The sequence below is a fragment of the Pongo pygmaeus genome, chromosome X, assembly GCF_028885625.2.
Source record: "Pongo pygmaeus isolate AG05252 chromosome X, NHGRI_mPonPyg2-v2.0_pri, whole genome shotgun sequence".
Lineage (NCBI taxonomy): Eukaryota > Metazoa > Chordata > Mammalia > Primates > Hominidae > Pongo > Pongo pygmaeus.
The window spans coordinates 131,390,410-131,396,748 of record NC_072396.2 but is presented as its reverse complement, the minus strand read 5'-3'; positions in this window follow the sequence as shown (position 1 = coordinate 131,396,748).

Genomic DNA, 6,339 nt, shown 5'->3' with positions numbered 1-6,339 from the left:
CACAGTAGTATATATGAGAGATGAGGTTCTCATCACATGGAGTTCACACTCTAGTGGGGCAAGATAGACATAAATAAAGAGATAAGCTGAGAGAAGGAAGCATCAAATATAGAAAACTGTGAGGCAATCATTCCTTTTGAAAAGGCAACACATACAGTAAAATATGAATGATGAGTAGGACATAGCTATGTGAAGATCCAAATGTAAATTCCAAGAAGAGTGAATCTGAAGAACAAAAATAAGTCCAATAAGGCTGGAGTGTAAGTAATGAGTGAAGAAATGGTACATAATATTAGAGAGGCAGACTGGTATAATTCAGTGTAAGGCCACCACTTGGTGCTTTATTGTTTACAACTGCCATTCTGGTGGGCATATGGTGATATTGCATTGTGCATTTAATTTATTTACTCCTTCTAGATAGTGAAATGGGGTTACTTTTTTGTGTTTTGGGGCCATTTGGTTATCCTCCTTTGAAAAGTGTTGAAGTCTTTTGTCTATTTTCCTAATTAGTTGTATCCTTTTTGTATTTATGGGAGTTCTTTATGTATTCTGAATACTTTTTTTTTTTTTTGCTCAGAGGTATGCATATCTTTTTTCACTCTGTGAGTTGTTATTTAATTTTCTTATTGGTATCTTTACGTTGATTTACATTCTTCATATAATTAAATATATATTATATTCTTTTATGGTTATTTTTTCTGCCTTGTTTAAGCAATATTTGTCTTCCAGAAGTTCATAAATACATTCTACAAGTTTTCTATAGAAGTTTCATTTTGTACTTTTAACATTAAAATATGCAATAATTCTGAAATTGATTTTTATATATGGTATCATTAAAATTCAATTTTTCCAGGTGGATATTCTATTGACCCAATGCAATTTATTAAAAAGACAATTCATTCATCTACCCTGTTCTTTAATGTTGTCTTTATAGAAATTCAGGTTGCTGTAAATCCATAGGTCTGTTTCTGAACTCTATTTTGTTCTGTTATTCAGTTTGTTTATCTTTGCACCACTAACACACTGTTCTAATTATTATAATCTTATAATAGTTTTTAAAATCCAGTATTGTATGTTTTCTAGCTTTGAGCTTCTTCATATTCACCTTGGCTATTACTGGTCATTTTCCAGGATTTTAATTAGAATTATGTTCAATATTTAGATTCATTTGGGAACAATTAACATTTGTTCAATACTGAGTCTTTTACTCTATCAACAAAATATATCCCTTTATTGTATCATCCTTTTTAAAATTTTGCTCAATATCATTTTATAGCTTTTAGTGTAGCTGTAATCCACGTATTTTGTTCAACATATTCTTAGGTATTTTATTTTTAATGCTATTTCAAATGGTATAATTTCTAAAATTTTGTTTTTTAGTTACTTGTTGATTTTTATTCTAAATGCTTATTGAGAAATCTTGTTAAATTAGCTGATAAATACTAAAAGTTTAAAAATTATTTTGGATTTTCTACATATACAACCATATCATCTACAAATGAAAAAATATATATATATATAATTTTAAAATCTTTATGCTTTTATTTCCTTTTCTTACCTTATACATTAGTTAGGATTCTCTTTATAAGCTATAGAGTAGTTACTGTTTTTCCATTCTTTGGAAGAGTTTATGTACAACTGGGTTTATTTCTTCTTTGGAAGAGTGCACAGCGAAGCCATCTGAGCTTGGGGATTTCTATGTGGGAAAGTTTCAAATAATAAATTTAATTTATTTAATGGATATGACTATTATATATTTTCTATAATTGGATTTATTTGTTTTTGCTATCTATTAACTTCTTTTTATTGAACATAAGAAAATGTCGTTTACTCTGGTCGTGTTTTTTCCTTTTTTTCTTTCTCTCTGAAGCTAGTAACTCTTTATGCGCCAAAATATCTCTGATTGCAAAATCAAACAAGGACATTATGTTTCTGCAAATGGCAGACCACACTTTCACAAACCTGATGGAAAATCCTTAGTGAAATAATAGAAAATTGGATTCAGTGATATATGAAAAGGGTATTATATCACATCTCCAAAACAATGCAGTTCACCTTGACAAAATAAGAAGAAAATAAAATAACCATAAGATTATATGTTTAAAAATGGGCATAAATATACACAAATTCATTAAAAACAAACTTTTAGAAAATGAGGAATAAAGAGAAACTTCTTTATATAATAAAGAAATTCCAAAAAAAAGTCTTTTCAGCAACCATTAAACTCAATGGTGAAACATTGAAAATGGTTTACTTGAGATAAGGAAAAAGAAAAGGAAACATGCTATTACAGTTTCTTTGCAATGTCATATAGGGAATCTTACTAATGCAAACTTGTTTTTGTTAGAGTGTAATGACAATTTTTGAGGTGTGTTTTCTTTTTTTAAAATCTCTATGCAGCATATGCTGTAGGTGCCCTATCGACATTGCCTTCATGGAAATCTTTCCCAGAAAGTTGTACCCTTTTTCAAGCAGCCAACCAGTTTTTACTGATTGACTGACATGAAAAATAACAAAAAGCCCTTGAGCTTTTCCCAAGGTGAGACTAAATCTATGGTAAATTTAAGCTTCATTGCTATTCCTGGGACTAAGCTTTATAGTCTCAGGGCTTTAAGTCCAAAGGCTTGCTATGCTTTTTCCACCAGTCCAAAGCCTCAATGTTCTTCCTTTGCAGGCACCACTACACTAATCACTTTTACAAAAATCTCATCTCAACCTCTGTTTCTGGAGAATGCTAACTATGACACTCTTTATCCTTAAGTTTTCCTGTTTTTTTTAATGACTATTTTTTATAGAGGCTTTTTTCAGATAACTGCTAATTTCTCAATGTCAGTTATTTAGTTATTTCCTCTTGAACTGATTATATTCCTCAGAGAAGGCTCTCCCTGTCTGTACTGAAGGGTAAAGTCCTGGCTTCCAGTGTTCTAGAAGTGTAATGAAGGGAGATATCCAGGGATCTCATCATTGAGCATACATGTGTTTTGACCTGACATTTCCTTTTAACTAGATTCTTTTTGTAAATTTTAAATTTTGTGTATGTGCCTCTATCAATTATTGGAAAATATTAAATAAAATATTTGTGGTATGTCAATAACACTTTCCCCGCTAAAGGATAAAACATAAATTTTATTATGTGTCAGAAAAAGCAGTGAGATAAAATCAAGCAACCAACTTCTAGTCCTGACATTGCTTCTACATATATGTGGGGTCTTGAGCAGATCATTAACATCTTTGGATCTTAGTTTTCTTTTCTAGAAAGTATGATTTTGGATGTGAAACTAGGGGAGAGAGAGTAAATAAAGGGGAAAGTTGTATCATACAGAAAAAAGCATATTATTTTAATATCTGCTACAAAGGCATATCCATGCTTTATTCTATTTCTACAATAGTTTCTATGAATGACTTGAAAACTATACCATCATGTGATTTCACTGAGAAATTCAAATTTGAACTCAAAGGACAGATATAATATGACATTTGAATACATAGTTTCCAGAAGGTATAACCACCTCACACTCAAGAGAGTTGGGAAAAGAAAGACTCTCTAGTTATGGAAAATTTTATACTCAAGACAAAATTTTCTTTAATCATAGCTGAAGAAGAAACGTTAGATTTTGAGACTTTGGACAGTTTTTGAGGATAACTGGCACATCTAATGCTACTAGGGTCTCAATCATTGAATTTTTTGCATTGGAAATCTATTGGAGTATCTGGCCATTTACTAATTTTCTGGAAACATTATTTTAGAGTGGCAAGACTTTTGGCAGACTTTATTGAGTGATCCCACAACAAACACAGTTGAACAAATGATGAATGGGTATCTGATGCAAGCTGGATTAATCCGAGACTCTTTTCCAGAAATTTTAATTGCAAATGAAAGAAATGATATCAATTTATCTCCTGGTTGTTGTATACCAAACAAACACAGTCATATGAACTACAGAAGCAAAGAAAGTCGTTCTGCAAAGAAAAAGAAAAATGAAGAAAACACACAGAACAGAGTACAAACAAATTAGAAAGAAAACACTAATAGCATTCTTGCTTCTAGTTACTTTCCGGTTTTCTTCTGTACTTGGGTTCCTTGATAAATCCTGTTTATTTACAATAAATCACTTTCATCTTGCTTAAGGTAATTTAAGTTGGTTAACTTCAACCAAGAGAATGCTAACCTATATCATATTCTAATGATTTCAGATTATTCTATTTGATCATTAATTCCTAGAATTAGACTAGTTGGGTATCACAGAAAATGTCAAGTCAAATCTGCTGCATCTTTTATCAAGTTTTAAAAAGATGAAATTCAATGCTGGTGGGGTGAGATCATAGAGAGAGAATTTCTCAATGACTGCTTGTGGGATGACATTCTAGTAATTCAGAATATATATATATATATATAAAATTATTGGATATATATATAAAATTATTGGAGATATAGATATAGATATAGATATAGATAGATAGATAGATAGATAGATAGATATAGTAATTTATATCCAATAATGATGCTTCTGGGAATCTATCCTAAGAAAACTAATCCAAAATATGAAAAAATCTTAAATGTACTGTCGTGAACCACAGAATGATATTTAGGTAAACAAGAGACCATGTATAGGACTGTGGTCACATGAGATTATAATACCATATTTTTACTGTACCTTTTCTATCTTTAGACATGTTTATATACAAAAATACTTACCACTATATAACAAACAATTTCCTACAGTATTCAGTACAGTTACATGCTGTACAGATTTGTAGCCTGTAGCAATAGGCTATACCGTACAGTCTAGGTGTGTAGTAGGCTATACACTCTAGGTTTGTGTAAGTAAAATTGATGATGTTCACACAACAATGAAAATTTCCCAAAGATGCATTTTTTAGAATGTATTCTGTCTTTAAGTTATGCATGAATATATTAGTACAAGCATTTTTTGTAGTGATAAAATTTGAAATGATCTATATCAGCAAAAACTATTTGAATTAAGACAGGAGGAGGCAGAATAGAAACCTCCACCAATCATTGTCCCCCATAGGAACACTGAATTGAACAACTGTCCACATAAGAAAGCACCTTCATAAGAACCAAAAGTCAGGCAAGTGTTCACAGTACCTGGTTTTAACATCCTGTTAAGAGGAACTGAAGACAGCAGGAAAGACAGTCTTGAATTGCCAACGTCAACCCTCCCACATTCTCCCCACCCTGGCAATGGCCATGTGGCACAGAGAAAGAATCTGTGTGCTTGGGGGAGGGAGGGTAAAGTGATGATGGAACATTCCATTGGAACTCAGTGCTGCCCTGTCACAATGGAAAACATCCCAGGGTAGAATACAATCCGGCACCCATTGGAGGGAACACTTATACCAGTCATAGCCAAAGAGGAATTACCATCCCAGAGGTCAGAACCTGAGTTCTGCTTAGCCCCACCACAGTGGGCTAAAGTGCTATGGGGTTCAAAATAAACCTAAAAGATAGTCTAGGACTCAAGGACTGCAATTCCTGGGCAACTCCTACTGCTGTACTGGGCTGAGAGCCAGTGGACTTGAGGGGCACACAGTCTAGTGAGATACCAGCACAGTCGGCCAAAGGAGTGCTTATGTCACCCTTCCCCCAGTCCCAGGCAGTGCAGCTCACAGCTCCGGGAGAGATTTCTTCCCTCTTCTTGAGGATAGGAGAAGGAAGAGTAAAGAGGACTTTGTCTTGCAGCTTGTGTACCAGCTCAGCCTCAGTCAGGTAGAGTACCAAGTGGTTTCTTGGGGTCCCCAATTTCAAGCCTTGGTTATTGGGTGGAATTTTTATACCTTATCTGGGCCAGAAGGGATTCCACTGCCCTGAAGAGTCCCAGGCCTGGCAGCATTCACCAAAAGCTGACTTAAGAGCCCTTGGGACTTGACTGAAAATCAGTGGTAGCCAGGCAGTACTCGTTATGGACCCTGGCTGAGATCCAGGGCCATGCTGGCTTCAGAAGTGACCCAGGACATTCCCAGCTATGTGGCCATCGGGAGAGACTCTTTCTGCTTGAGGAAAGGAGAGAGAAGAGTAAAAAGAATCTAATTTTACAACATGGACACCAGCTAAGCCACAGTAAGATAAAGTATCAAACAGTCTCTTAAAATTTCCAATTCTTGGCCTTAGTTCCTGGCGTGCATTTCTAGATCTACTCTGGGCCAGAATGGAACCCACTCTCCTAAAGAGAGAGGTGCAAGTCAGGCAGGACTTAACAACCTGCTGACTAAAGGGCTCTTGAGCCTTGAATAAGCAACAGTACCTGGCAGTACTTGCCATGGGCCTAGGACAGTGGCGGCCAGGGGAGAGACTTCTTCTGCTTAAGGAAAAGAGAA